Genomic DNA, 23455 nt, shown 5'->3' with positions numbered 1-23455 from the left:
AAATGGCTGTTGCAAACACTAAAATATTTAGAACTAAAATGATTAAGATTAATAGGGGTGCCCAAACTTTTTCATAGGACTGTATTTTCTCATCTGTTTTTCTGTACTACACATCTCTTGTCAACTTCCTTTGGGATATCAGAGGTGGTGGCCTCAGTGCCGAGAAACACATCTGAGTCCCCTTAGCAATATGCATTAAGAGAACCGTGAAGCAACCAAGTGTAGTCAGCTAGCATAGCATCCAGCATGGCTAAATGCAGAGAAAGACGTTGTACCACTTCCAGTGATGGTAACTTCAGTGCTGCAGTTGGCAATGGACGGTGTAACGGGATTAGCTGAGGGATCGCTGTCTTGACCACTTTTTGGCACAAAATGAAAGTCCAATCAAGCCAAGTATGGTGCAAGGATATGATGCAAGGACACCTACACATCTGTCTCTGACACATTGGGGAGTTCACGCTGATCCGCCCTTTTGACCTGCACCATCATGCGCTTCTTCCCAGCCATTCCCCATCTCCCAGGCGTTTCATTGCAGGCAGAAGTACAATGCAAGCCACCCACATGCCCAAGCCTTTAATGGCATCATCGAAAAACTGCTGGCCCTGGAGATGTTCGCGTTTATGCTTCTGGATACCCAGGCCTTCCGTCACCAGATGGCAGCTGGGGCACCTCCCTATGCTGGGCCTAGCCGTTACTACTTCTCTTTGTTTGCTGTCCCTGCCTGCGCCTGCACGTGTCCCATAACATCAGTCGGGCCCAGAGCTCCGCGCTTTGCTGCAAGGTCCACTTGACCACCGATGCATGGACTTATATGTATATCGAATACTTACGGCGAACGGCGTTTGCTCATCTCTAATCTTCAGGAAAAGTTTTGAAGCTTACCAACAGTGACTATTTGCATGAAAGAACTCATAACGTTCATAGATAACTGATTACAGCATAAACAGATTCAACAGTCGCTTAAAACATTTAGAATAATCGATCCGCCATTGCAAACTCACCTTGATTCAGCATCGCAGGAAATTACAGAAGTTGGTGTACGGTTCTTTTGCAAAGTTCTAAAGAGTTTTCAAATAATGAAGCCAAATTAGCAAATTTTGTAGAATTCCGTAAACGAAACATGCAATGGCGATCACTCAAAAGCTTACGACAGTTCTGTTAACTTGTGTAACTGCACACAATATTGTGTTCCATGCAGACACATGCTTTTAATGAGAGAAACCGAATCAATCCCTTTGTATGATAGGAACTGCTTCCACAAAAAATACTGGGAAAATTTGCAAACTGAGCCTAGTTTTGAAGACACAGAATTTGATTTATATTGTGCTGTGGAAGAACAAGAGTCTATTGACGAAGAACCACTCAGTAGTACTGCTAAGTACAATCTGGCGTTCCAATCCCTAACTCAGTTGGCGGATATTTTATCTAATCACGGAACTTCAACCTTTCTAAACTACTTGGAAGAAATCAAGGTTATCCAAAACAATGCCAGACGAGGTTCTTCGTTATTACAACCCAGCTTGTCATATAACCAGTCTGTACATCAAGATGTTGCAGGTGCTGAGACTTCAAATGTTCCGGATATAGTTGATGGAAATACACCACCTTCTACAAGCTGCAAATCTTCATCTGCGCGTCCGCAGGTAGTTGTACCTTTTCAGGCTGAAGGTATCCACAAAGAGGAGAAAAGGGAAACAACGAAAACACTAAAAAAATTGCAAGGAAATAGAGAAATGTCTGATTTGCCACTTTGATTTGGGGAAAAAGTCTAAAAAATTGACAACTTGTTTTTCTTGTTGTTCCACACTACATGAAGATTGTTATAGAGTGGATGGGTGTCCGCAGTGCGAGGAAGATTAGCCATTGTAACATAAATGTCTTAATAAAGTGAAAATTTACTGGGATAAATATGATACATCTGCAGTTCTTAAGTTTATAGGCACGGTACACGGATGGTACCTAAAAATAGCCAGGAGTTCATAGGTACGGTACCTAGAAATAGCCACATCCAGATTTTAATTCAAATTATTATTATTATTAATTTTTTTTTCACACACACACAGTCACATGACCTTACTTCTGTGATGTCATAAAACTAGGATCTGCTTACCTATTATGTGAGGTTCTGTTCAAATTTGCATATGATGATGTCATAATGCACATATTTGCATATGATGATGTCATAACGGAACCCTGAGGGTATATAAACCCTGCGCGCTGTGACATCACAGCCATTTCTTGAGTTGATGCTTTTGCTGACACTTCACTTTGGTTCTGGAAGAGCGAACTAGTTTGTACTACATATCTAGTGATTACTTCCATTCATTCTTACTGATCTTTGATCAGGGCCCAGTAATATCGGAGCCACCTGAGAACTTAGTTCTCTAATATTTCATCAGATCCGCCTTGGTAACTAAGCCATGAGCGCACGAGAGCTGCGTCAGCTGATAGCTGACAATGATACATGGCTGCGCCGACCGGAGAATCAAGGTAAGTGAATTGTTCAGGAAGAGAGAGACAATATTCCCCCCACCCTAGAGGAGATTTCCTGGGAGGAGTTATCCCTGGGCTCTGCTGAGCAATGTTTCAGGGTAAACAGCACATTTTCCATTCCTAGTCGTTTGGGGTGGGTTTTACTTTCCTCCGAATTCCACCCCTGCCCATGATAGAAAACAGAAGTTCTTTATTCAGGCAATTTGACAAACTGGGCCCCATAATCACAAAACAATAACCCGTCTAAAACATAACTGTTATTCCCAATAAATCAATAAAAGAAATCCCAACAACGTTAAACCCCCCACTCTAAGGGTATGTTCACACGGAGGAAAAGGTCACGGAACATTCCGCAACAGGAAAAGACAAAAGGATATATCCAGCACTCGGAATCCGGCCTAATAAAAATAAACTTAACTTTTATTAAGAATTGGTCATTCTTCCATTAAAATTTTTGATCATACGAGGGGTAAGCTAATGTCCCTTGTATGATCATAATTTTTTAATGGAAGAATGACCATTTCTTAATAAAAGTTACGTTTTTTTTTTATTAGGCCGGATTCCGAGTGCTGGATATATCCTTTTGTCTTTTCCTGTTGCTGCATTTTGGCTTAGCCGAGAGAGCCATTATCCGTGCACCGATCTTTTGGAATCCTGCTACAACGCTGACGGCTCTGACACGTGAGTAGTGCACTCCTAAATTAATATCATTTTTTCTATATTAAGAGCTGTGACCTTCATATATTTTTCACGGAACATTCCATTTGAACATTCCGCGACAAAATGCCGATGCAGCATCAGCTTTCTATCGCGGCAACCCACTCCTGTGTAGACCCGAATAAATGGTCAAACCATGGAATTCACGGCTGATTCTGCGCAGATAGGGCATGTCGCTTCTTTTTTTCGCTACTAGCTAGCGTTCGATCCAGTTTCTTCATATCTCCCATCACTACCTTGTTCAGAAAAGAAACTGCCACCCCCCAGACCCTTAAAGAGGACCTTTCACCGATTTCGGCGTAGGCAATTCTATATACTTCTGGAACGCTGACAATGATCTGAATTCAGCGCACTGTCGGCTTTCCCAATCTGTGCCCCGGGTAAAGAACTATCGGCCCTGGTACCGTAGCTCTTTACAGTCAGAAGGGCGTTCCTGACAGTCACTCAGGTACATCCTTCTCCACAGCAGTGCCTATTGCGCTGTACTGGGTGAGCGGGGAGGAACGCCCCCTCCCACCAGATAATATTTGTCTATGGACAAGCACTGTCAGCTTTCCAGCAGTACAGAGTAACTGTTCAAGCATACATCAATATGATCAGCAAAGTGAGTTTTTGCTGAATAGATTTCTGGCGAGAGGTTACCCTCTTTGAACGGGCAGCGGAACAAACAAGGCTAACCCCGAGAGAAACTGCCGCTATTATTATACCCTGGGGTCTTTTCAGACCCCGGAGTATAATAATCAGAGACTCAGGGGAGGTGAAGAAGCATAATAAACAGTGTAACACACCTCTCCGGGATACATTGTTACTCCTAGCACAGGCTTCAGGACTTTATGGCAATGTCCCAGATGTGACGTCCCCACGTGACATCTGGGACATTACTGTTCAGATCTGTTTTCAGGGCATCCTGTCTTGGGCTGGTTAAGAGAAAAAATAAGGAAAAAAATAAACTGGTAAAATTGCCGCCCCTTTGAAAGTGCTGCCTGAGGCGGCTGCGTGACCTCGCCTCAGAGGTGCGGCCCTGGTTGGGGGAAAGCTAGCGCTCACCTGTGTGGAGAGGGAACTTATGGGCTTTAATCCTTGGTGGCCAGCGCACATACAAGTCTATGACAGGGAGAGGCTGTTGCTTGTGTTTCCAGTTAATTTAGGGAACTAACAGCCCATTGGGGTTAGTGTTTACTGGGGAGAGTGCCTTCTATGCCTCCCTGTTGTTCTTAATGGCATATGCTATGGACATGCATTAATCCCCGCGATTGTCAGGTTGGGCAATTATATCTCCCAAAGATCTTTGTTTGGCATTAGATTAGGCTTCTAATCTCTATAAATCCCCATTAGATTATTATTGTTTTGGTCCCTGTATGATTACTATACACTATGAGCAGCGGAACCATTAGGGCTAGTTCACACGGGGGCAATGAGGCAGATTTTGACAGCAGATTTCACCTCAAAACCTGCCTCCGTACAATGGTGGTCTATGGAGACTGCTAGCTTTCATTTTTCCGCTAGCAGTTTTCCCTCCCCTCTATTCACTTTAGGGGAGGGGAAAACCGCCTGTCATTTTCTGAAAAAACTGCTCCAGAAAACGCTCCAAAGAACGCCTCAAGGTAAAAACAACGCTTCCTAATTAGGAAGTGTTTTTTTTTCGGGACCAAAATAAGCCAGGCGGTTTTTACGTGTGAACTAGCCCTTAGCATTGGGGATTTAACATTGTTGGGAGTTCTTTTATTTATTTATTGGGAATAAAAAAAAAAAAATTTCAGACGACTTATTGTTTTGTGATTATGGGGCCCAGTTTGTCCAATATTAGTTGATGGCGTCCCTTCATCCAGTGAATGATATATATCTTTATTCAGGTTACTGTTGAACTTAACTATACTGGGGTCTCTTCTCCTCAAAACCCTTAGCAATAACAGGATCCATTCCTATGGGCTAAATGTGTTACCTTTATATATTTACAGGTCAGGCAGCAATTGTCCATAGATTGAGGTCATCCCTAGGACATCGTGGAGAACCTTCTACTGGACATCAAAGAAGCAGGAATCCTATCACTGCGAGGACAGGGAGACGCGACAGAGCTCCTCCACAGCACAGAGGACTAGAAGAGAGCAGGGAAAGAAGCCGCTCTCCATTAAGACCCGCCCCTGCAGAGCCCTCCAGAATAATAGGAGAGAGTAGCAGTGATAACAACCATCCAGCAAGTGGATCCACAGCTGACACCACTGAATTTCAACGGCTAAATCCGGTTCCACCCCCTGAGGATCCAATTCCAAGCAGATCTCCTGTATACTCCTACCCTGCAACCCGTGCATTCAGAAGATTCATTCAGCTGCTGGACATGGGTGGGATGACCCCAACGTCACTGGCAATGCCACAGGGGCAACCACTTGAACCACATGCACAATATCTACTTTGGCAGGAGAGACGGCGGCGTCCGCCCAGCAGGAGAACTCTGCAAATTCAGAACTTACCCACTAGAGAGGTAATACCTCAGGAGGAGGCCCAGTCATGTGTAATCTGCATGACTGAATATGAGATCGGAGAGCGAGTCACAGAGCTTCCCTGTACTCATAACTTTCATCAGGGTTGCATCTCGACCTGGCTCCGCTCTCACTCTCAGTGCCCCCTGTGCCGTAACCACTGCTTCCAATGAAGCCCCATGAAGGGCTATGAACAGAGACATCCCAAAATAATGGAAGGTAAGCCATCTATATTTCATCTTTTCCCTCTGCCCTATCAGATGTATGTGACATGTAACATAGAAATAATAACATTTTATCTTTTTCTATCCAGAAAGAATATCCAAGCCTGGAAAAAGAACAGCCTGAACTACAATCCGTTACAGGACACGGCAGCTCCAGACCCGGATGGTGCCATATACTTTATTCCATGGCAAATTCTTCCTAAAAAAAAAAAAAAAAAAAAATGTAAATTAAAAAAAAAAAAAAAAAAAAAAAAAAAGATTGTGTAAATTGTTTTTCTTTTTTTACACTATATAATAATATTTTGTGATCTAGGAGCCTATAATGATAAGTAAGACAGAGGTAGCAGTTACACCAAATACACGACCGCACCAACAGATATACATGGGCCTAAGTGCACAAGGAGGCTCAAGGCCAGCGCCGCACCTCCCATGAGGCGACCTGAAGCAAGCGCTTCAGGCGGCGCTATGCCAGGGCCCCAGGGAGCGCAGTATTTTTGCTTACCTAACCCAGTCCAGGACAAGCTGTCCTAGAATGGCTTAGCACCAAGCGGTGGATTGGGGAGGCCGCTGGAGCAGCGCTGATCCAACGGCCTCCCCTCCCATTCAGGCAGAGAGCAGGTCCTCTCCATGCCTGCTCTCTGCCTGCGAACGCCGCTTCGCCCCGATCCCTCCTCCCGGGGGAGGGGGGGCGGCTTTCTGTCGTTCGCCTCGGGCGGCGAAAGGGGCAGGTTCACCCCTGCTCAAGGCCCCTCTGTTATTCTCCAACTCTCTCAAAACATCTGTGAGGGGCCCCTGGATATGATACGGTGGTATAGGTGAACTGTCTGGCGGTATTATATGAGCAGGGAATACAGGGCCGCATTAAATATAGGGCATATAGTGCACTCCTATCTTTTTTTAGTGATTATTATGTAACACGAAACATGGAGATGCCGGGGATTGAACCCCGGGCCTCATACATGCAAAGCATGCGCTCTACCACTGAGCCACATCCCCTCATACACAGTGTGGAAACGCTCCTGTTTCTGAGACTACATATCACCTATATGGCAGTATTACATTGGTATTGTTATTATTATGGGCAGGTATATGGCACTTATATATGTTGGTACTATTCTGTCTACATTTCAGGTCTGTTATCAGGGGTTGTAACTAGCAAAGACCGGGCCCCATAGTAAACACTGACTGGGCCCCCACAGCACCTACAGGGTATAGTGCACATAGAACATATAGGGGGCTAAAAAGGGTCTCAGACCCCACAACATTGTATATTCATGATCTTTTCTTAGGACAGAACATCAATATTATAGTCTCTGAAAAAATGACATGAAAGTGTTTTTTTACGTGTACTGCGTGGTAGCACTACTAATATGTATAGTATGGGAGTATTATCCGTGTGCACTATATGGTGGTATTATTGTATTGCACAGTGTGACAGTATCATTTATATGCACTCTATGTTTTTAGTATTTATTTGTAGGACAGTGTTATTTCGGTGTACTGTATGTGGGCGCTGTATGGCTACATTATATCTAATCACATAATGATATCCAGTAGTATCAGCACAATAGGGCTACACGTAGTATATTGTCTCAGGAATTGGAGGATTTTTAGAGGTTTCCTATAGGGGATGTAGCTCAGTGGTAGAGCGCATGCTTCGCATGTATGAGGCCCCAGGTTCAATCCCCGCCATCTCCATGTTTTGTGATAAACAACGACAAAAACATCAAAGATCCAGAAAACTGATAAATGTGCAGGAATTCAGGAAACATCTGCCCGTCTGTATTATAAAGGCTGAATATTATCTGTTCACCATTTTAGAATCCTATGCCGATAGTGACCACTAGGAGGCGGTTTAACTAACACAATTCGTGTATAGAAATACATGGCCAGTGATGTAATAAATAGTGCTCCTTATCTCTATAGCGCCATCCTATGTCATTGTGTCACCGGCAATGTATTCCTGTATATGTATTGTGTAGACTAGTCTGCCCCCTAGTCAGGGCCGGCTCCAGGTTTTTATGGGCCCTTGGGCGACAGAGCCTCAGTGGGCCCCCTTGTAAAGGAGGTGGGGGAGTGGAGACACTGTGCGTTGCAGATGAAGCGAGTGACGTCATGCAGGAGTGTGGCGTCACCAACACCATACCTCCCAATCTTTTAAAGAGCAGAAAGAGGGGCAAAATGTGCTCTGCGCGCCGCTGCAAATTTAGCTCCACCCACTTTTATGTTGATTCCACCCACTCATTCATTATGTGCTCCCACACAGTATAATCCTCCTACAGTCACCTGTAAATTATATGCCCCCCTCCATCTCTCCCCCAGTTTCATATACACCCTTCCTCTGCCCCCAGTTTCATGTCCCCCCTCCATCTCTGTCCCCAGTTTCATCACGTTCTCCCCCTTCATCTGCCCACAGTTTCATGTCCCCCGTCTCTGCCCCAGTGTCATGCCGTTCCCCCCCCTCCCCTTCATTTGCCCCTTCAGTTTCATTGGGCCCCCTCCATCTCTGTCCCCAGTTCCATGCCGTTCTCTCCCCACCCCCTCCATCTGCCCCAGTGTCATGCTGTTCTCCCCCCCCCCTCCATCTGCCCCAGTGTCATGCTGTTCCCCCCTCCCCTTCATTTGCCCCCCAGTTTCTTTGGGCCCCCTCCATCTCTGTCCCCAGTTTCATGCCGTTCTCTCCCCACTTCCTTCATGTTCTCCAGTGTCATGCCGTTCTCCCCCTCCCTTTGCCCCCCAGTTTCATGGGCCCCCTTCATTATGTTTCACCTTAATATGTAATACAAAACAAACACTTAACTCACCTTCTATCACTCACCTTCCCTCGTTCCCCCGACGCTCCTCTCTCTCTCCCTCCAATCACATACGCGATGCAGGAGCTGTGAGATCAGCTCCTGCTTAGCTCCGGCCCGGCTTGCGTGTGTAGGCGTGATGTGATGACGTCATCGCGCCTACACACGCAAGCCGGGCCGGAGCTTTAAAGCAGGAGCTGATCTCGCAGCTCCTGCATCGCGTATGTATTCAGCTCATCGGCGGACGGACGCCGATGAGCTGAAATTGTGACAGGCAAGTGCCGGGGGGCCCCCAGAGGCTCTGTGGGCCCCGGCACTTGCCCGACTATGCCGTGCGCTGACGCCGGCCCTGCCCCTAGTGTCCATCATTTTCTCTACAGACAAAAGGTTAAGCTCTTTTACATTAAATTCCGTCTTCGTATTATCCCCGATCATATTTCGTGTGACTTCCTGCCTGTATATCAGTTTTACTGATCTTTGATGTTTTGTAGTTCTTTGTCTCAAAAATTGGAGATGCCGGGGATTGAACCCGGGGCCTCATACATGCAAAGCATGCGCTCTACCACTGAGCTACATCCCCTATGCCATGTTTCTATTAATGCTCCCAATGCATCTGAGAAAAATAGTCGTGGTACCTATCATTCGCTTACACTTCAGCCCTCCAGGGGGCCCTGTGCATTGCATATCACATTGCTGTCAACCACGTACTGACACTGTTCAGCCTCAGCTACATGATATGAGATGCATGGGGCCCCCTAGAGGACTGAGATGTAAGCAAAGGTGGCTGTGAGCAGCGGCAGGGACCGGTAACTAAATAGGACCTAATACCTGCTGGGATTATTTCCCCTCAGTACAGGGGCTCAATGGAACGTGTTGTTTCATCTCAGAATTGGGAACATTAATAGAATAGCTATATAGGGGATGTAGCTCAGTGGTAGAGCGCATGCTTTCATGTATGAGGCCCTGGGTTCAATCCCCGGCATCTCCATGTTTTGTGCAGGTTTATCTAAATACAATAAATATGATAAATTTCAGAGCTCGGGTGTCTGGATGATCCTCAAACAACTGGATTCTGTCAAAAAATAAGCTTAACCTTTTCGCTGCCAAGGGTCTCTGGAAATTTTGCATCTCCAGTAGCCAGAGCAATTTTCACAGTTTTGACATGTAAATAAAACGCATATTTCTAAATTAAATGTTTGTCAGAGACCCCCATACCAATATATTTTCTGAAAGCAGGGAGCCAGGGGAATATAGCTTGAACAGTTCTATTGTGGGATGCTACATTATACTTGTATACATTTGAGTTAAAAAATATTATTATAAAAAAATCCAAAATTCCAAATTTCTGACCTAAACTCTACCACATGCAGGGATATCCTATTAATATTATAAAGGTGAAAGTTTGTGAGTTTGGATGTTTGTGAGTTTGGATGTTTGTTCCTCAATCACAGCCAAATGGCTGAATGGATTTTGGGGTAATTTCACACACACACACACACAGACACACACACACACACACACACACACACACACACACACACTGCCCAGAAAAAGGTAATAGGCTACTTTAAATGTGGGTCGCTCACCTGAAATCGCCTCCGTGACCCTCCAAAGGACCCTCCGCCAGCACTGGTCTGTGCACGCTCCTCCCATTGGTGCATGGCAGGCTGTGGGCGAGCTCTGGAGCCAGGGCTGCGGCACCATAGGTTGGGGGCTGAAGGTGGGCAAGATGGCGGTAGCCCACATGGTCCCGGCACCGCAGCTATCCCAGGCCACCTACACACTTCGCGGACAGCTAAGGAGGAGGCTGCTGCACCCGACACACCACATAACAGGTCAGTGCAGCGGGTACAGGGGGTTGGAGAAGGGCTGTCCCGGGGGGGTGTCCCTGGGTCGTTGTCCCCTGGGATCAACCACATTCCCCAGCTTCATGTCCCCCCCCCACATCGGCCCCAGTGTAGGTGGTCTCACCTTGCCACGCTCCCCATCCGCTCTCTCCACTTGCGCACTGCACATAGGTGTTGGGCGGCTGGCTGCGTATGGCAGGTAGACTGCAATAGAGGCGCCGGTATTCTGCAATGCACTGTATAATACCGGCGCCTCTATTGCAGTCTACCTGCCTAGGATGCAATAGAAGCGAAAGACTGACAAGCCAGGGAGGCAGCGCAAGGTTTCCGTCAGTCATAGCAACCTGACACCCGCCCCCGCTCTGCCTCATATATGCCACACGCAGCCAGACGCCCGACAACTATGTGCAGTGAGCGAGCGGAGAGAGCGGCGGGGGAGCGTGGCAAGGTGAGTCCAACTACACTGGGGCCGATGTAGGGGGGGGAACATAAGCTTGGAGCAGAGATGGGGGGACAAGAAACTGGAGGAAGAGATGGGGGGACAAGAAACTGGGGGCAGAGATGGGGGGACAAGAAATATAAGCGGTTCAGCGCCACCGCCAACCCGCAGACGAAGTCACGGGTAACTGTTAGTAGGGCATATGGTGCACTCCTACTGGGCCCTATGGTAGCGGGGGCCTCTTGGGACACCAGGACAGTCCCAGTTTGCATCTGCTGTGAGGCAGATTGCTGAATCCAGGAGGGGGCAGCACTGAGAGCATTTGTTGGGGGAACCTGGCGAGATTTGTCTCATGAGATCTCCCGGTGGTTTCGTCCAGACCGGAAATGTGCAAAACGGAACTGCGGTACATGTCACTGAGCTGTTAGTGTCCTTGTGAACCCGATATAGACTTCTGCACCTTCTATAGGGGATGTAGCTCAGGTAGCACTACTAATGTGTATAGTATGGGAGTATTATCCGTGTGCACTATATGGTGGTATTATTGTTTTACACAGTGTGACAGTATCATTTATATTCACTCTATGTATTTAGTATTTGTTTGTATGACAGTGTTATTTCGGTGTGCTGTATGTGGGCGCTGTATGGCTACATTATATCTATATAGCGGAATTATTATTATATATTTCCACTTTACTAATCACATAATGATATCCAGGACAGTCCCAGTTTACATCTGCTGTCAGGCCTTAGGAGGCAGATTGCTGAGTCCAGGAGGGGGCAGCACTGAGAGCATTTGTTGGGGGAACCTGGCGAGATTTGTCTCATGAGATCTCCCGGTGGTTTCATCCAGACCGGAAATGTGCAAAACAGAACTGCGGTACATGTCACTGAGCTGTTAGTGTCCTTGTGAACCTGATATGGACAATGTAAACTTCCATACAACCTTGACGCCGGCCTCCGCTCTGCCTCATATATGCCACACGCAGCCAGACGCCCGACAACTATGTGCAGTGAGCGAGCGGAGAGAGCGGCGGGGGAGCGTGGCAAGGTGAGTCCAACTACACTGGGGCCGATGTAGGGGGGGACATGAAGCTGGGAGCAGAGATGGGGGGCAAGAAACTGGGGGCAGAGATGGGGGGACAAGAAACTGGGGGAAGAGATGGGGGGACAAGAAACTGGGGCAGAGATGAGGGGACAAGAAACTGGGGGCAGAGATGGGGGACAAGAAACTGGGGGCAGAGATGGAGAGACAAGAAACTGGGGGCAGAGATGGGGGGACAAGAAACTGGGGGCAGAGATGGGGGGACAAGAAACTGGGGGCAAAGATGGAGGGACATGAAACTGGGGGCAGAAATGGGGGGACAAGAAACTGGGGGCAGAGATGGAGGGACAAGAAACTGGGGGCAGAGATGGGGGGACAAGAAACTGGGGGCAGAGATGGAGGGACAAGAAACTGGGGGCAGAGATGGGGGGACAAGAAACTGGGGGCAGAGATGGGACAAGAAACTGGGGGCAGAGATGGAGAGACAAGAAACTGGGGGCAGAGATGGGGGGACAAGAAACTGGGGGCAGAGATGGGGGGACAAGAAACTGGGGGCAGAGATGGGGGACAAGAAACTGGGGGCAAAGATGGAGAGACAAGAAACTGGGGGCAGAGATGGGGGGGACAAGAAACTGGGGGAAGAGATGGGGGGACAAGAAACTGGGGGCAGAGATGAGGGGACAAGAAACTGGGGGCAGAGATGGAGGACAAGAAACTGGGGGCAGAGATGGGGGGACAAGAAACTGGGGGCAGAGATGGAGGGACAAGAAACTGGGGGCAGAGATGGGGGGGACAAGAAACTGGGGGCAGAGATGGGGGGACAAGAAACTGGGGGCAGATGAAGGGGGGACAAGAAACTGGGGGCATAGATGGAAGACAAGAAACTGGGGCAGAGATGGGAAGACAAGAATCTGGGGGAAGATGAAGGGGGGCACAAGAAACTGGGGGCAGATATGGGGGGGACAAAAAACTGGGGGCAGAGATGGGGGGACAAGAAAGTGGGGGCAGATGAAGGGGGGACATGAAACTGGGGGAAGAGATGGGGGACAAGAAACTGGGGCAGAGATGGGGGGACATGAACCTGGAGGCAGAGATGGGGGGGACAAGAAACTGGGGGCAGAGATGGGGGGGACAAGAAACTGGGGGCAGAGATGGGGGGACAAGAAACTGGGGGCAGAGATGGGGGGACAAGAAACTGGGGGCAGATGAAGGGGGCAAGAAACTGGGGGCAGAGATGGGAGGACAAGAAACTGGGGGCAGAGATGGGGGGACAAGAAACTGGGGGCAGATGAAGGGGGCAAGAAACTGGGGGCAGAGATGGGAGGACAAGAAACTGGGGGCAGAGATGGAGGGACAAGAAACTGGGGGCAGATGAAGGGGGGGACAAGAAACTGGGGGAAGAGATGGGGGACAAGAAACTGGGGCAGAGATGGGAGGACAAGAAACTGGGGGCAGATGAAGGGGGGCACAAGAAACGGGGCAGAAATGGGGGGGACAAAAAACTGGGGGCAGAGATGGGGGGACAAGAAAGTGGGGGCAGATGAAGGGGGGACATGAAACTGGGGGCAGAGATGGGGGGACAAGAAACTGGGGCAGAGATGGGGGGACAAGAAACTGGAGGCAGAGATGGGGAGGACAAGAAACTGGAGGCAGAGATGGGGGGACAAGAAACTGGGGGCAGAGATGGGGGACAAAAAATATAAGCGGTTCAGCGCCACCGCCAACCTGCAGACGAAGTCGCGGGTAACTGCTAGTACTGACATAATTTCTTTATGGCCAGTTTCACCAACGCATGTTAAATTTCCAGTTAGCTAACCGAAGTTAAAACTAACTAACTTCTGTTAGTGTCTAGGAGTTTCACCAAAGTCGTGTACAGGTAATTAACAGCCAGTTAGTTAACTGAATGAGGTTTTTGTAACAAGCGTCGTGATTGGCAGAAGCAGTGGCACATGACACGTTTACAAATCAACTACACATTAGAATACTAAGTCTAAGGTGCCTTTAATTCATCAATACTACATATATGTGACTAAACGTCCTTTAAGACCCTAAAAAACTGCACCTCAAAATCTTGATTTTGGCCTTAAATGTGAAAAAAATAGCAGCATGGATAAAACATGGCATAGACATTACAATCAATGACTAAACCCCATAAACCAATATATTTCCAAACAGCAGACACCCTGACGATCATAAAAATACCATCTAGCTTATTATACTCACAGCCACCTTCATGCAACTTTTTATCAAACATTGATTTTTTGCAAAAATTACACAAAAGTTCAGCTTTGAGACAAAATCTCTGAGACAGTTTGAACTATATATACAGAAAAGTGTCAGAGCTGAGTTCTTTGTGCACTAAGCAATACTAACTTGTAACAGTATATAATTGCTTAAGTTTAAAGAAGAATCCCTTAACTTAAAGACGTTATAGGAAATAGGGGGTTTGGATAATAGAAGGGGAGTGGGGTCGTATATCAGGGACAGGGGTAAGGTGCTTAGAATTTTAAAAAGGGGTATGTACGTGTATAAATGTTATTCTGTTAGTGTAAGTGAATGTGGTGGAAGTGCTTAGTGACACTGGGCTCCTCACTTTACACAGGTAAGGACAGTTTCTATGCAGATAGGAATGATCTGATGACCTGTATGTGGGCGCTGTCGGTGTGCTGTATGTGGGCGCTGTATGGCGACATTATATCCATATAGCGGTATTATTATTATTATATATTTCCACTTTACTAATCACATAATGATATCCAGTAGTATCAGCACAATATGGCTGCATGTAGTATATTGTCTCAGGAATTGGAGTATTTTCAGAGGTTTTATAGAGGTTTACTATAGGGGATGTAGCTCAGTGGTATAGCGCATGCTTCGCATGTATGAGGCCCTGGGTTCAATCCCCGGCATCTCCATGTTTTGTGATAAACAACTATAAAAACATCAAAGATCCAGAAAACTGATAAATGTGCAGGAATTCAGGAAACATCTGCCCGTCTGTATTATAAAGGCTGAATATCATCTGTTCACCATTTTAGAATCCTAAGTCGATGGTGACCACTAGGGGGCGGTGTACCTAACACAATACATCTATAGAAATACATGGCCAGTGATGTAATAAATCAGGGGTCTCAAACTCGCGCCCCCCCCCCCCCCGAAAAATTTTGTACGGCCCGCACAAGCCTAGGGACACCGGATCCGAGTTGAATACATTGCGAGATGATTATATCCACTAGCCGCTACGTTCCGGCTAGTGGACATATAGGCGCGATGTGATGACGTCACATCATCACATCGCGCCTACAGGTCTATTAGTGAAACTGCAGAGCGCGGCGGGGGAGCGTTGGATGGTAATTATAAGTGTTTTTTTGTGTGTTAAAGAGGACCTTTCACCATTTTGCCCACAGGCAGTTCTATATACTGCCGGAAAGCTGACAGGTGTCATTATTGGCTCTTTATTCTTCCCTGCTTCAGCCCTCCAGGGGGCCCCGTCTGTCCCACATGATGTCATCGCTGATGGTATTCACTGAGGGGATACACGGTGAGTTTCTTGGAGTTATTTATTTTGTTTCTCCATTCTTCAATGTACCGCTCTCTGTTTGCCTCTGTGGTCGCCTTTATTTCGGCCTTGGTTATCATCTGTTGGTGTTTTTGGTTTGGTGGTTGGCTGTTGTTTGGTTGGTGAGTGTCTGGTTTGCTCAGGTGGCTTAGCCATGCTTGGTGGTGGTAGGAGTCGGGCTTGCTCCCCTGGATGTGTGCCTGGAAAGCTAGCGCCCTCTTCTGTATGGTGAGCCATAGGGGGAGTCTGCCTAGCTCAGCCCTGCAGGCCATGTTGGTGGTGTTGCGATGGACATGGAGCAGGTATTTGCAGAACTCCAGGTGGAAGGTCTCTGTTGGGCTGGAATCCCACTTTGACTGGTCTGGGTAGGTGGCTGGGCCCCAAACCTCGCTGCCATAGAGAAGGATCGGGGAGATGACTGCGTCAAATATCTTCAGCCAGACCCTCACCGGTGGTTTGAGGTGGTACAGCTGTCTTCTGATGGCGTAGAACAGGGGTAGGGAACCTTTGGCTCTCCAGCTGCTGTGAAACTACAACTCCCAGCATGCTCCATTCACTTCCATGGGAGTTCCCAGAACAGCAGAGCCAGTATGCATGCTGGGAGTTGTAGTTTTGCAACAGCTGGAGAGCTGTACGTTCCCTACCCCTGGCGTAGAAGGTTCTGCAGGCTTTTGCTTTCAGGGTTTCTATTGCTGCTTTGAAGCTTCCTGATTGGCTGAGCTCCAGCCCCATGTAGGTCTAGCTGTAGGTTTTCTCCAGTGTGGAGCCATTCAGTGTGAATTGTGGGGTGGAGACTTTATTGTGGCCCTTCTTCTGAAATACCATGACTTTGGTCTTCTTCTGGTTGATGGGTAGAGCCCATGTTTTGTAGTTGTTTGTCTCAAAAGATGGAGATGCTGGGGATTGAACCCGGGGCCTCATACATGCAATGCATGCGCTTTAGCACTGAGCTACATCCCCTATAGAACATTCCAAATAATGCTCCCAATTCATCTGAGAAAAATAGTTGTGCTATCTATCATTCGCTTACACTTCAGCCCTCCAGGGGGCCCTGTGCATTGCATACCACGTTGCGATCAACAACGTCCTGACACTATTCAGCCTCAGCTACATGATATGAGACGCATGGGGCCCCCTAGAGGACTGAGATGTAAGCAAAGGTGGCTGTGGGCAGCGGCAGGGACCGGTAACTATATAGGGCCTAATACCTGCTGGGATTATTTCCCCTCAGTACAGGGGCTCAATGGAACGTGTTGTTTCATCTCTGGGTTTGTAGCTTCTTAGATCAGCTACAAAGATGCTACAACCCCAGAGAACTTTCCTGTGAACTGATATATATGGTTTTTTACTGTTTATTTACATTGTGTTCTGTTCTCCATCTATTTTGCATCTAACAATCCATTTCTCTGTGTATATATATGCCTACCTTCAGAAATTGTGTTATACCATCCTGATGAAGAGACCTCTATAGTCTCGAAAGCTCGAAATATGTCATCAAAAAACAGGGGCGGATCCAGGGCCGGGCGAGCCGGGCAACCGCCTGGGGCCCCGCGGCGCGGCCGGGACCTAACAAAATGGTCCCGGTCGGCATGTCCCGACTCCAACTGAGCTCAGCGTTAAAGCAGGAGCTGAGCTCACAGCTCCTGCTTTAAACGCCTATGTATTTCAGCTCATCGGCGGTAGGACGCCGATGAGCTGAATGCATAGGCATTTAAAGCCGGAGCTGTCACAGCTCAGCTCCTGCTTTAACGCTGAGCTCCGGCATTTGTAGCCGCGATGTGATGACGTCATCACATCGCGGCTACAATATGTGTATGAGGGAGAGAGCTGCAAGGGAACGAGGAATGATGAGTGTGTGTGTGTGTGTGAGAGAACGTGAGAACGGCATGACACTGGGGCAGATGGAGGGGGAGAAAGGCATGACACTAGGGCACATGAAGGGGGGAGAATGGCATGGCACTGGGGCAGATGAAGGGGGGAAGAACAGCATGACACTGGGGCAGATGGAGGGGGGAGAATGGCATGACACTGGGACAGATGGAGGGGGGAGAATGGCATGGAACTGGGGCAGATGAAGGGGGGAAGAACAGAATGACACTGGGGCAGATGGAGGGGGGAGAATGGCATGGCACTGGGGCAGATGAAGGGGGGAAGAACAGCATGACACTGGGGCAGATGGAGGGGGGAGAATGGCATGACACTGGGGCAGATGGAGGGGGAGAATGGCATGACACTGGGGCAGATGGAGAGGGGAGAATGGCATGACACTGGGGCAGATGAAGGGGGAAGAACAGAATGACAATAGGGCAGATGGAGGGGGAAGAACAGCATGACACTGGGGCAGATGGAGGGGGGAGAAAGGCATGACACTGGGGCAGATAGAGGGGGAGAGAACAGCATGACACTGGGGCAGATGGAGGGGGGAGAACGGCATGACACTGGGGCAGATGGAGGGGGGAGAATGGCATGACACTGGGGCAGATGGAGGGGGGAGAACAGCATGATACTGGGGCAGATGAAGGGGGGGAGAACAGCATGACACTGGGGCAGATGGAGGGGGAGAACGGCATGACACTAGGGCAGATGAAGGGGGGGAATGGCATGACATTGGGGCAGATGAAGGGGGGAGAACGGCATGACACTGGGGTAGAGACGGGGGGAAATGAAACTGTGGACAGATAAAGGGGGAGAATGGCATGAAACTGGGGACAGAGATAGAGGGGGGGGTGACATGAAACTAGGGGTAGATGAAGGGTGTATATGAAAATGGGGGGAGATATAATTTACGGGTGACTGTAGGAGGATTATACTGTGTGGAATCACATGAAAATAGAATGAGAATGGGTGGAGTCAACATAAAAGTGGGCAGGGCCAAATTTACCACACGTTTTGTTCCCTCTTTCTAGTCTTCAACAGTTGGGAAGTACAGGTTAGAAGTGCGAGACCCCCAGTAAGTAGGGCCCCGACAAAGTCAATTGCCCAGGGCCCCGCAAACCCTGGATCCGCCACTGTCAAAAAGCTTTTTAAGTTAGCCATTAAAAAAGGTATCTACTGAGGACTTCTCTCAAAAAATTTATTTCATAATTTCTTTAGTATACTAAATTCTAAGGTGCCTTTAATTCATCAATACTACATATATGTGACTAAACTCCCTTTAAGACCCAAAAAAAGTGCACCTCAAAATCTTGATTTTGGCCTTAAATGTGAAAAAAATAGTAGCATGACTAAAACATGCCATAGACATTACAATCAATGACTAAACCCCATAAACCAATATATTTCCAAACAGCAGACACCCTGGCGATGATAAAAAAAAATACCATCTAGCTTATTATATTCACAGCCACCTTCATGCAACTTTTTATCAAACATTGATTTTTTGCAAAAATTACACAAAAGTTCAGCTTTGAGATAAAATCTCTGAGACAGTTTGAACTATATATACAGAAAAGTGTCAGAGCTGAGTTCTTTGTGCACTAAGCAATACTAACTTGTAACAGTCTATAATTGCTTAAGTTTAAAGAAGAATCCCTTAACTTAAAGACGTTATAGGAAATAGGGGGTTTGGATAATAGAAGGGGAGTGGGGTCGTATATCAGGGACAGGGGTAAGGTGCTTAGAATTTTAAAAAGGGGTATGTACGTGTATAAATGTTATTCTGTTAGTGTAAGTGAATGTGGTGGAAGTGCTTAGTGACACTGGGCTCCTCACTTTACACAGGTAAGGACAGTTTTTATGCAGATAGGAACGATCTGATGACCTGTATGTGGGCGCTGTATGGCGACATTTTATCTATATAGCGGTATTATTATTATATATTTCCACTTTACTAATCACATAATGATATCCAGTAGTATCAGCACAATATGGCTGCATGTAGTATATTGTCTCAGGAATTGGAGTATTTTCAGAGGTTTCCTATAGGAGATGTAGCTCAGTGGTAGAGCGCATGCTTCGCATGTATGAGGCCCCGGGTTCAATCCCCGGCATCTCCATGTCTTGTACAGGTTTATCTAAGTACAATAAAGATGACAAATTTCAGATCTCGGACGTCTGGATGTTCCTCAAATGACTGGATTTTGTCAAAAAATAAGCTTAAAAATAAAAAGATTGTATCGTTCACATCATATAATGTGGAAACATAAGCGCGTGGTGGACAGTAGGGGGCAGTCAACTCAAATACAAAAACATCCATGTACGTACTTCAACTTGTAAGGACATATTGGATACGGATCCTTGTAGACCAGGGCTTGGCTCCACAATGACAGGAGGTGCAAGATGTTGGGCACATGATAATTTATACTGGATTTCTGGCATACCATGTTGGTGGTAGGATGTGAAGTCACCAGATGCTGCAGGATCACCGGCAATGTATTCCTGTACATGTATTGTGTGGACTAGTCTGCCCTCTAGCGTCTATCATTTTCTCTACAGACAAAAGGTTAAGCTCTTTTACATTAAATTCCGTCTTCGTATTATCCCCGAACATATTTCCTGTGACTTCCTGCCTGTATATCAGTTTTACTGACCTTTGATGTTTTGTAGTTCTTTGTCTCAAAAGATGGAGATGCCGGGGATTGAACCTGGGGCCTCATACATGCAAAGCATGCGCTCTACCACTGAGCTACATCCCCTACACAATGCTCCTACTTATGCTTCCAATGCATCCGAGAAAAATAGTCATGCTTACACTTCAGCCCTCCAGGGGGCCCTGTGCGTTGCATACCACATTGCTATTAACAACATCCTGACACTGTTCAGCCTCAGCTACATGATATGAGACGCATGGGGCCCTCTAGAGGACTGAAATGTAAGCAAAGGTGGCTGTGGGCAGCGGCAGGGATCGGTAACTATATAGGGCCTAATACCTGCTGGGGTTATTTCCCCTCAGTACAGGGGCGCAATGGAACGTGTTGTTTCATCTCAGAATTGGGAACGTTAGTGGAATAGTTATAGGAATTGTTATATAGGGGATGTAGCTCAGTGGTAGAGCGCATGCTTTGCATGTATGAGGCCCCGGGTTCGATCCCCGGCATCTCCATGCTTTGTACAGGTTTATCTAAATACAATAAAGATGCCAAATTTCAGAGCTCAGGTGTCTGGATGATCCTCAAACAACTGGATTTAGTCAAAAAATAAGCTTAAAAATAAAAAAGATTGTATCGTTCACCATCATATAATGTGGAAACATAAGCGCATGGTGGACAGTAGGGGGCAGTCAACTCAAACACAAAAACATCCATGTACGCACTTCAAATTGTTGAAACACAAAAGTGGGGTTTTTTACGTGTACTGCGTGGTAGCACTACTAATGTGTATAGTATATATAGTATTATCCGTGTGCACTATATGGTGGTATTATTGTTTTGCACAGTCTGGCAGTATCATTTATATGCACTCTATGTTTTTAGTATTTATTTGTAGGACAGTGTTATTTAGGTGTACTGTATGTGGGCGCTGTATGGCGACATTTTATCTATATAGCGGTATTATTATTATATATTTCCACTTTACTAATCACATAATGATATCCAGTAGTATCAGCACAATAGGGCTACACGTAGTATATTGTCTCAGGAATTGGAGTATTTGTAGTGGTTTTCTGTAGGGGATGTAGCTCAGTGGTAGAGCGCATGCTTCGCATGTATGAGGCCCTGGGTTCAATCCCCGGCATCTCCATGTTATGTGACAAACAACTACAAAAACATCAAAGATCCAGAAAACTGATAAATGTGCAGGAATTCAGGAAACATCTGCCCGTCTGTATTATAAAGGCTGAATATTATCTGTTCACCATTTTAGAATCCTATGTCGATAGTGACCACTAGGGGGCGGTGTAGCTAACACAATACATGTATAGAAACACATGGCCAGTGATGTAATAAATAGTCCTCCTTATTTCTATAGCGCCATCCTATGTCATTGTGTCACCGGCAATGTATTCCTGTACATGTATTGTGTGGACTAGACTGCCCCCTAGTGTCCATCATTTTCTCTACAGACAAAAGGTTAAGCTCTTTTACATTAAATTCCGTCTTTGTATTATCCCCCAACATATTTCGTGTGACTTCCTGCCTGTATATCAGTTTTACTGACCTTTGATGTTTTGTAGTTGTTTTTCTCAAAAATTGGAGATGCCGGGGATTGAACCCGGGGCCTCATACATGCAAAGCATGCGCTCTACCACTGAGCTACATCCCCTATAGGCTATCCATACTAATGCCCCCAACACATCTGAGAAAAATAGTCTTGATAGCTATCATTCGCTTACACTTCAGCCCTCCAGGGGGCCCTGTACGATGCGGATCACGTTGCTGTCAACAACATCCTGACACTGTTCAGCCTCAGCTACATGATATGAGACGTATGGGGCCCCCTAGAGGACTGAAATGTAAGCAAAGGTGGCTGGGGGCAGCGGCAGGGATCGGTAACTATATAGGGCCTAATACCTGCTGGGCTTATTTCCCCTCAGTACAGGGGCTCAATGGAACGTGTTGTTTCATCTCAGAATTGAGAACATTAATGTAATTCTTATATAGGGGATGTAGCTCAGTGGTAGAGCGCATGCTTTGCATGTATGAGGCCCCGGGTTCAATCCCCGGCATCTCCATGTTTTGTACAGGTTTATCTAAATACAATAAAGATGCTAAATTTCAGAGCTCAGGTGTCTGGATGTTCCTCAAACAACTGGATTCTGTCAAAAATAAGCTTAAAAATAAAAAGATCGTATCGTTCACCATCATATAATGTGGAAACATAAGCGCATGGCGGACAGTAGGGGGCAGTCAACTCAAACACAAAAACATCCATGTATGCACTTCATCTTTTAAGGACATATTGGATATGGATCCTTGTAGACCAGGGCTCAGCTCCACAGTGACAGGAGGAGCAAGATGTTGGGCACATGACAATTTATACTGGATTTCCTTGTTACTAGAGATGAGCGAACAGTGTTCTATCGAACACATGTTCGATCGGATATCAGGCTGTTCGATGTGTTCGATTCGAATCGAACATCACGTGGCAAACTCCAAAAAAATTTGATTCCCCTCCCACCTTCCCTGGCGCTTTTTTTGCACCAATAACAACGCAAGGGAGGTGGGACAGGAACTACGACACCGGAGACATCGAAAAAAATCGGAAAAAGTCATTGGCTGCCGAAATCAGGTGACCTCCATTTTAGACGAATAGTGGATTTCAAATACGGGTCATATGAGAATGTGAACTTTGTGACTGAGACAGGGATAGCTGTACAGGCAGGGATAGCTAGGGATAACCTTTATTTAGGTAGGAATGTTATTAAAAATAACTTTTTGGGGCTCTATCGGGTGTGTAATTGTGATTTTTGTGACATAAACATTTTCCCATAGGTATGTATTGGCCAGCGCTGATTGGCCAGAGTACAGAATTCGACCAATCAGCGCTGGCTCTGCTGGAGGAGGCGGAGTCTAAGATCGCTCCACACCAGTCTCCATTCAGGTCCGACCTTAGACTCTGCCTCCTCCGGCAGAGCCAGCGCTGATTGGCCGAAGGCTGGTCAATGCATTCCTATTGGTAGCAGTGCTGAGCCAGTTCTGCTCAACTACATCGTGTGCCGGTCAGCCCCTCTGATATAGCAGAGCCGAGTGTGTACACTCAGCTCTGCTACATCAGATGTAGCAGAGCCGAGTGTGCCGGTCAGCCCATCTGATATAGGAATGCATCTGATATAGGAGTGCACACTCGGCTCTGCTATATCAGATGGGCTGACCGGCACACGGTGTAGTTGAGCAGAACTGGCTCAGCACTGCTACCAATAGGAATGCATTGGCCAGCCTTCGGCCAATCAGCGCTGGCTCTGCCGGAGGAGGCGGAGTCTAAGG

General features: G+C 46.9%; 10 non-coding genes across 10 annotated transcripts; 6 read left to right on the top strand and 4 right to left on the bottom strand.

Annotated features, from left to right (window-relative positions):
• Positions 1–6835: 6835 nt before the first annotated feature.
• On the bottom strand, positions 6836–6907 carry TRNAA-UGC (transfer RNA alanine (anticodon UGC)). The gene has a single exon. It is a non-coding gene; the product is annotated as a tRNA-Ala (tRNA).
• Positions 6908–7537: 630 nt separating this feature from the next.
• TRNAA-CGC (transfer RNA alanine (anticodon CGC)) lies at positions 7538–7609 on the top strand. The gene has a single exon. It is a non-coding gene; the product is annotated as a tRNA-Ala (tRNA).
• Positions 7610–9211: 1602 nt separating this feature from the next.
• TRNAA-UGC (transfer RNA alanine (anticodon UGC)) lies at positions 9212–9283 on the bottom strand. The gene has a single exon. It is a non-coding gene; the product is annotated as a tRNA-Ala (tRNA).
• Positions 9284–14877: 5594 nt separating this feature from the next.
• Positions 14878–14949, top strand: TRNAA-CGC (transfer RNA alanine (anticodon CGC)). Its single transcript has one exon. It is a non-coding gene; the product is annotated as a tRNA-Ala (tRNA).
• A 4567-nt stretch (positions 14950–19516) lies between these two features.
• On the top strand, positions 19517–19588 carry TRNAA-CGC (transfer RNA alanine (anticodon CGC)). Its single transcript has one exon. It is a non-coding gene; the product is annotated as a tRNA-Ala (tRNA).
• Positions 19589–20155: 567 nt separating this feature from the next.
• TRNAA-UGC (transfer RNA alanine (anticodon UGC)) lies at positions 20156–20227 on the bottom strand. The gene has a single exon. It is a non-coding gene; the product is annotated as a tRNA-Ala (tRNA).
• Positions 20228–20562: 335 nt separating this feature from the next.
• Positions 20563–20634, top strand: TRNAA-UGC (transfer RNA alanine (anticodon UGC)). The gene has a single exon. It is a non-coding gene; the product is annotated as a tRNA-Ala (tRNA).
• A 566-nt stretch (positions 20635–21200) lies between these two features.
• Positions 21201–21272, top strand: TRNAA-CGC (transfer RNA alanine (anticodon CGC)). The gene has a single exon. It is a non-coding gene; the product is annotated as a tRNA-Ala (tRNA).
• A 450-nt stretch (positions 21273–21722) lies between these two features.
• Positions 21723–21794, bottom strand: TRNAA-UGC (transfer RNA alanine (anticodon UGC)). The gene has a single exon. It is a non-coding gene; the product is annotated as a tRNA-Ala (tRNA).
• A 337-nt stretch (positions 21795–22131) lies between these two features.
• TRNAA-UGC (transfer RNA alanine (anticodon UGC)) lies at positions 22132–22203 on the top strand. The gene has a single exon. It is a non-coding gene; the product is annotated as a tRNA-Ala (tRNA).
• The last annotated feature ends 1252 nt before the right edge of the window (positions 22204–23455 follow it).

Source organism: Leptodactylus fuscus, unplaced genomic scaffold (assembly GCF_031893055.1).
Source record: "Leptodactylus fuscus isolate aLepFus1 unplaced genomic scaffold, aLepFus1.hap2 HAP2_SCAFFOLD_235, whole genome shotgun sequence".
NCBI lineage: Eukaryota > Metazoa > Chordata > Amphibia > Anura > Leptodactylidae > Leptodactylus > Leptodactylus fuscus.
This window is presented reverse-complemented; position numbering and strand designations above follow the sequence as displayed.